This window comes from Pristiophorus japonicus, chromosome 4 (assembly GCF_044704955.1).
Source record: "Pristiophorus japonicus isolate sPriJap1 chromosome 4, sPriJap1.hap1, whole genome shotgun sequence".
NCBI classification, from domain to species: domain Eukaryota; kingdom Metazoa; phylum Chordata; class Chondrichthyes; family Pristiophoridae; genus Pristiophorus; species Pristiophorus japonicus.
Genome location: NC_091980.1, coordinates 308963490 through 308971209, shown reverse-complemented (window position 1 = coordinate 308971209; position 7720 = coordinate 308963490). Strand labels below are relative to the sequence as shown.

General features: G+C 45.0%; 1 protein-coding gene across 2 annotated transcripts in view; it reads left to right on the top strand.

Moving 5' to 3' along the window:
- The first annotated feature begins 4025 nt into the window (after positions 1-4025).
- Positions 4026-7720, top strand: part of dicer1 (dicer 1, ribonuclease type III) — a 166665-nt gene continuing 162970 nt past the window's right edge. For both annotated transcript variants that reach the window (XM_070879682.1, XM_070879683.1), the window contains exon 1: positions 4026-4325. The gene's annotated coding sequence lies outside the window, so the exon portion shown is untranslated. The remainder of the gene's footprint in view (positions 4326-7720) is intronic.

The following is a 7720-nucleotide window of genomic DNA, read 5'->3' as shown; positions in this document are numbered from 1 at the left end:
AGACAGCCCTGCTGCAAGCTCCGGCTTTGGGCCGGCCCCTCTATGACCGGCCCTTTCAACTGTACTGTACAATCCTGAAAGACTGTGCTACTGCTGTCTTAACTCAGAAACACGGGGATAAGCATAGACCTGTTGCCTACTACTTTTCCAAAATAGACCCTGTTGCCTTGGGTACCCTGTATGTACTCAAATATTAACTGCCATCTACAATAGCCTTCAATCTGCCGCTAACCTTACCCTCCAGCAGGATATTGTTGTATATACCTCTCACTCCGTAGTTGCCCTCTTGGGTCAACTGCAGACTCAACATCTTACCAAGGCCAGGCAAAGTAGATATAAGATCTACCTACTAAATAATCCAAGGCTGACCTTTCAGCACTGTACTGCCATTAATCCGGCCTGTTTTCTTACCAAGCCACCCCAAGATGAGGAAGAACCGAGTCATGACTGTTTATCTTTAATTCAAGATGCTAACTCGGTCAGGGAGGATTTAGTTGATGTACCAATGGAGGACCCTGACTGTATTATGTATGTTGACTGAAGCTCTTCCATTGGCCCAGAAGGCAGACGAAATTCGGGATACGCCATAGTAGACCAGGAGAATCAGGTCCTGGAATCTGCCGCCTTTGAGACCGCCTATTCCGCTCAACAAGCTGAACTATTCGCCCTCACCCGAGCCTGTATCTTGGCTAAAAACCTCAAGGTCAATATCTATACTGACTCTGGGTATGCCTTTGGGGTAGCCCATGATTTCGGACAATTATGGAAAAATAGGGGATTCCTAACTTCAAATGGGAATGAGATATCCCATAAGCAGCTAGTATCTGACTTGTTGCAAGCCCTCATGCTCCCCAAGTGCATTGCCATTGTTAAATGTACTGCCCACACCACCGGAAAATCCCCGGTTGATATAGGGAACCATTGTGCTGACGAAGAGGCCAAACAGGCTTCTCGTGGACAACAAATGGTAGTGCCCAGAATGATGAGTCAGACTAAAAGTCCTACAAAGGATAAGTTAGCCTCGGAAAAACCAATGCCAACCATCCAAGATGTCATTAAAGTACAGGAGGACGCTCCCTCAAAAGATTATGGCTGTACCTATGACAATGTCTCTAAACTCTGGACCACTCCCGCGGAACAGACTTGCATGTCTGACGAGTTGGCCTCATGGGTTATTGAATGTATGCATTTTGCTACTCATTATGGAGCAAGGGCAACAAGTGATACGCTTTTGGCTACTTGGTGGCACCCTAGACACCAGGCGTTGGCCCAGAACATCAGTAGTCGTTGCCTTGTTTGCCAACAGCATAATCCAGGGAAGGGAGTCCCCTGTGATTGGGGTAAGACGCCCCTACCAGAAGGTCCCTTTGAGACCTTGCAGTTGGACTACATTGAGTTGCAAAGGGTTCAGTGTTACAAATATGTGTTAGTAATAGTGGATGTGTTCAGCAAATGGATCGAAGCTTACCCTACCCTGGGCAATAAGGCTCAAACTGTTGTTAAAGTGTTAATTAGTTGAACGTGCTAATCAAACTCTTAAAACCAAGCTTGCAAAACTGGTAGCATCAACCGGACTCAATTGGCTTAAACTCCTTCCCATAGCCCTATTCCAGATTCGCACTACTCCTACTGGTAAGGCTAGGCTGCCCCCCGCTGAGGTCATTTATGGTAGACCCCTTAGGACCCCCTGGAATCAGAATGTCCCCTCCGCTGTCCAGTTCCACCACATGACTGAGGAGATGACCACCTATATTCTTTCCTTGACTCAGGCTCTGCAAATAGCCCACAACCAGGTTCGAGATGCTCACCTCGACCTCCCAGTTTACCCGAATCATCCCTCGTGGTACCAGGGAAGTATGTCCTGATTAAGAAATGGATTCGAAAGGGATTAGAGCCACGATGGGAGGGGCCTTTTCAGGTGTTACTCACTACCCCCACTGCAGCCAAGGTTGAGGGGAAAAGTGCCTGGGTTCACCTGCACCACTGCAAGCTCACCACCCTCTAACAAACCTATTTTACTGGTTATTCTAATTCCTGTTTCTGTTCCAGATTTCCTCTTCTCCATAGCTGAACAAGGCCATCGACATCCTAATAGACAGCCAGCTACACCGACAGCTACACCACAGTGACCTGAGAAGAGAGACGAGAAAACTGAACTCTATTAATCAGCAAAATTGGACTATTTAATTGAATTCTGAGCCATAAGATGAAACCATGTCTGTTTGCCACAGTCTATATAATAGTATTGACAGTTTTGGCGCATGGGAAAGGAAACAGAGGCGAGAGCTCCATGTAAACACCTTTTTGTATATGTCTTATGTTTATGCGCAAAATGGGCACTTTTCTAGATACTGGCTGTGTTCCCATATCCCTATACATTCCAAAGGAGAAATTCCTTTGCGCTCTGTTCCACTGACCCTAACTGAGACTGTCAGATGGATTCAGAGCCAGACTATCACATAAGAAGGGAGGTGAAGAAGTTATCCACACCAGCAAGAGGATCTAGCAGGTCTGATTGGCTGTTAGGTGGATCTTGGAGATCCTATCTAATGCATGGGGCAATTATTCTCATCGTAGTAATAATTGCCTGTTGTCTGATTGTTGGTTGCCTTAACCTCTGCTGTAAAGTAATGATGGCAAGGTTAGCAAACTCTCTTGTGGTCAAGGGCTCCCGGGTTATGATCCAATGAACTAAAGAACTACTCGACAATAACAACAATAAGATTCAGGAAATAGAGTGTGAACGGATGAATGCAATACTCCTAGAATGATCCTAAATGTTATCATGGAATGATAAAAGGGGGGAATGTGGATATGTGAACTGGATATATGAAAATAAAGACAGTGAAGTGAACTGAATATATGAAAATGTATAAGCCATGGAAAAATAACTAAGAGAATGTCAGATTGCAAATATTACAACATCAGCACAATTAGCAGAATTGCAAGGTCTCAGTTACTAGTCACGCCAGTAAAATTGTAACATTTAGAAACAATGCCTGAGCTTTAGTAAAAACAACTCATTTAGATGTCGGCTCATGAGTGGACAAAGGAAAGGAGGGATGAAAAGGGATAGGCTGAACTAGGATGTCACTCTAATTGTATCTTGTTATCTTGTACCAAAAAATGTATAACTGTGTGCCTTCACAATGTAAACTTACTTGTCCGTAGGAAGTGTGTACGCTCTATCAAGAGAGTATTCCTTCTGTCTGATAAGTCTCGGCCGGTGAGAGAAATTAATAAAGACTGCTTTGTTATAAGCTCCTTTGGTGTTCGCTTCAGTGTATTCACTGAAACAGATTGAAGGAAAAGAATCCAGAAATCAACACCCTCACCCCACTGTAGTCCCCTTTGTTTAAGCATAGTACGCTTGTTTGAGACACTACTTCCTCACCCTCAATCTGTATTATAAATTCAACCATACCGTGATCACTCATTCCGAGAGGATCCCTTACTAGGAGATTGTTCATTATTCCTGTCTCACTACACAGGATAGATCCAAGATGGGGCCTTGGTATAACATCTCATCCAAAAGACAGCACTGCACGGGACTGGACTGTCAGATTCGATTATTTTGTGCTCAAGTGCCTGGAGCGGGGCCTGAACCCACAACCTTCTGACTCAGAGTTCTGCGTTCAGCAAAGCCATCTGTGTTTGGTCTCTCCAATGTATCGCGAATACAACATGCTAAATTGAAGAAGACAAGTTTCACTTGGGAAGGAATGTTTTGAATGGGATGGGGTCGTCCTGGACGGTAGGAAGGGAGGAGGTTGAAGGGGCTATATAACATTTTCGAAATTGAAAAAAAGCTGGTTGAAAGGTCACATTCAAGATGGCAGCTTGTGAATACGCTCTATCCCCCTGCAGCCCTGTGAAGGCGGAGAGTCGAGGCGCTCTCCGCCCGCCGGCCGTAACGAACGAGCTGATTGGATGCCGGCATTTCTGTTTACATCCCGGTCCAATAGAAAACGGCGTCACATTCCGTGCGGCGAAAAAAAAAAAGTTTTTGGAGGCAGGCAGAAAACTCCCGAGTGAATGCGTGCGCAGGCAGTGCGGCCCGTCCAGGTGAAACGAGAGCGAGTGAAGAAGAAAAAAGGAAAAACAAAAGGCCGCCCAATCCCGATCGACAGCAACAACACTAAAAAAAAAAACACAAGTTTTACCTGAAGGGTCAAGCACCGGGGTTGTGTGTGTGTGTGTGTGTGGGGGGAGAAAACCAGACCGACTGGAAGCCGCCGCCGCCATCATCATCATCCTTCTTCCGAACTCTACCTCCTCACCACAACAACAACAACAACACACTCAATGCTTCGTTACAGCCGCGGGTAAGCTCCAATTCCTCAACACACACAAAAAAAAGGCCGTTTCACTTTATATATATATATATATATCCAAAAAAACTAACGCTGCTTCATCCTTCAAACGACGGCGGCAGCACCGCCGCCAACTGCTAGTAAACCGCCGCGTGTCCGCGCGAGCAGCGCCAACCGCCGCTTTTCACCAGAATGTTCCCCGGCCGCCGCCGCACGCCGCACGCGCGCTCTCCCGCTGGCGGGCTTCACCCACCGACAGACGCTCGGTCACCTCATGTTTTAGTTCGACATATTTTTTTTAATGATTTTTTTCTCTCTGGGAGGTGGGGTGGGGGGGGGAAGAAGATTTATATATTTTTTTTTCTCGAGGTGGTTAGAGGGTTTAAAAAAAATTATTATTTTTTTTCTTCACCGATCGAGTGCGAGTCAAAAGTCGCTCGCTCGCTTCTCTTTTTGCCCCCCCCCTAAAATATAAAATGGAGATCGTCCGGCCTAACCGGGAGTTTTTGTTTGTTTGGGTGGGTGTTATTTTTAATACATCTACGGAATGGTAGACATCGACAAAATGAAAAAAAAACAAGAATCGAGATTGTCTGTTAACGGGTCCGGGCCTCCTTCCCTCAGGGGGAAAGGTGGGAGGAGGGGATGGGGTAGGCAGCCAAGGCCAAGGTCGCGCTGAGGCCTAAGTGCTCGGGCTTTCAGGGGACTGGGAGGGAGAATTTGGATCGACTCTTTTCCCCGCCACCGCCACCCCGGCATTGAACAATTGAACACCCGCCGGCACTCGCATTCTCTCGGCCTCCAGCTCAGCGCTTGTTCATGTTCAGATGGTAATGGGAGGAGGAGGAGGAGAGGGGGGGGGGGAGGTGGTGGGCTTTAAAACGTGCGGGACATGTGGAGCAGGCCGGGCTGGGCTGCGACAGGGGAACTGGGATTTATGTTAAACACATTCTCCCCCAGGAAGCTTGACTGAGCCCCAGCTGCTGGCGATCTTCCTCATCACTTGGTGGGATTTCAGGTGATCAACCTGTCTGCTGACATCCATCACATTTTATAGCCCCTCATCATCCCGTTCTCCTCCCAATTTGGTTGCTTCTTCCCCCCAATTTTCTACCACTTTTCCTGAGGGTGTTGACTCTTGACTGTGATTTCACGGGTGCTAGGTATCCTCAATGGAAACGACTTGCATTTATATAGCGATTTTAACATAGTGAAACGTCCCAAGCAACACCCCCCCCCCAAGGTGTGTGGCTGCGCACTGATCCAGAGGTCCCGTGCAGACCGCTCACTGGCTGTTGCTGCTGGAAATGACAGTGTGCAGCAAAAAATTAGAGTTAACTTTGGTCCCAAGGTGCTTCACAGGCGTGTTAGCAAAACAAAATTTGACGTCAGAAGATAATAGGACAGGTCACCAAAAGCTTGGACAGAGAGAGAGGTTTTAAGGAGCGTCTTCAAGGAGCAGAACGAAGTAGAGAGGCGCAGAGGTTTAGGGAGCAAATTCCTGATAGTAAAGCGTCCCTAGGCGCTTCACAGGAATGTTATCAAACAAAATATGACACAGAGCCTCAAAGAGAAATTAGGACAGGTGACCAAAAGCTTGGTCAGAGATAGATTTTAAAGAGCGTCTTAAAGGAGGAATGAGGCAGAGAGGTTTAGGGAGAGAATTTCAGAGCTTGGGGCCTAGATAGTTGAAGGCATGGTCGCCAATCGTGGGAGGATGGAAATCAGGAATGCACAAGGGGCCAGAAACCCTCCCATTACATCTCGCCTATTGGCCTATTTTCACCTGTAAGCTGATCTTCTACAGATGGGGTTAAGTGGTGACAGTCTGCTCAGCAATCACAGTCAAGCCAGTCCTACCCTCATCTGATACCCGCACATCCGTACAGAGTCACTTAAGAGTTATCAGGAGCCCTGGTCAATAGTTAACCTTCCTCTTTTTCTTATCCTAGGCCGGAGGAAGCAAGCATTTTTAAAAAAAAATAAACCTGTGCATTAGTGACTTTGAGATAATTGTAATTTAGTTTTTGTTTTAACTTTTTTCCTTCTGTTTCTAAACTTTAAAATTAAGCAATTTTACATTTGGTTAACTTGGTGAATTTAGTCTGGTTGAGGAATTTTAAGTAATTTCAGAACATGGAGATGAAAATAAATCAGTTGTTAACGGACTTGCTGTCTATTTTAAGTATTCTGTGTAATTGGGCTCCGGTTGCCATGCACTGAAATTAAGCAACGGTTTGAAAAATGTTTTCCTGGACTGTTTGTTTCCAGTGAAGCTTGCTTATAAACTTCTGCTGAAATAGTGATGCCTTGTATGAGGGATAATGCAGTGAGGTGTGGGAGCAGTTTTTTGTTTTGTTTTCCTGCTCCTGATCCTACAACCCAGATGTCTCGATTTACATATAGAATTACGTGGAACATACTGCACAGAAACAGGCCATTCGGCCCAACCAGTCATGCCAACATTTATGCTCTACTCGAGCCTCCTCCCATCCTTCCTCACCTAACTATATCAGCATAACCCTCTATTCCCTACTTCCTCATGCTTATATCTAGCTTCCCCTTAAGTGCATTTATACTATTCGCAACAACTACTCCCTGTGATAGCGAGCTCCACATTTACCACTCTTTGGGTAAATAAGTTTCTTTTGAATTCCCTATTTGATTTGTTGCTGACTATCTTATATTGATGTCCTTTAGTTATTATCTTCCCCATGAGTGAAAATACTCTCCCTATCCACTCTATCAAAACTTATCATAATTTTAAAGACCTCTTAGGTCTTTTCTGAAGAGACCCAGCCTGATTAGCCTTTCGTGATGGTTATAACCTCACAGTTCAGGTATCATCCTTGTAAATCTTTTTTGCACCCTCACCAGGGCCTCTATATCCTTTTTATAATACGGCGGCCAGAACTGCATGCAGTACTCCCAAGTGTGGTCGAACCAAGGTTAGACACAAGTTTACCATAACTTTTCAATTCTAGCTCTCTAGAAATAAACCCCAGTGCTTGGTTTGCCTTGTTAACCTGCATCGCAACATTTAGTGATTTGTGTATTTGTACTTCCAAACTCCTTTGTTCCTCTACCCCATTTCGATTCTCATTTTCCAAGTAATATGTGACCTTTACATTTTGGTGAGAAAAATAATACCTCACAGTTTATCAATGTTGAAATTCACAAGATTTACTGAAGAACTATATTGGACCAATATGTTCTTGTATGGATAGTGGCATTTTATAAAATTTTGAAGACTATAAAAATCCAGTTTCTAGTGGTAGAATTTTGTTTTGTTTATGGTATAGTACTGGTACTCCAGTAGCAACGGTTAGAAAGAATTTGCATTTATATATGTCTTTCAGGACATCCCAAAGCACTTCAGTCAATGAAGCACTTTGAAATGTAGGGAA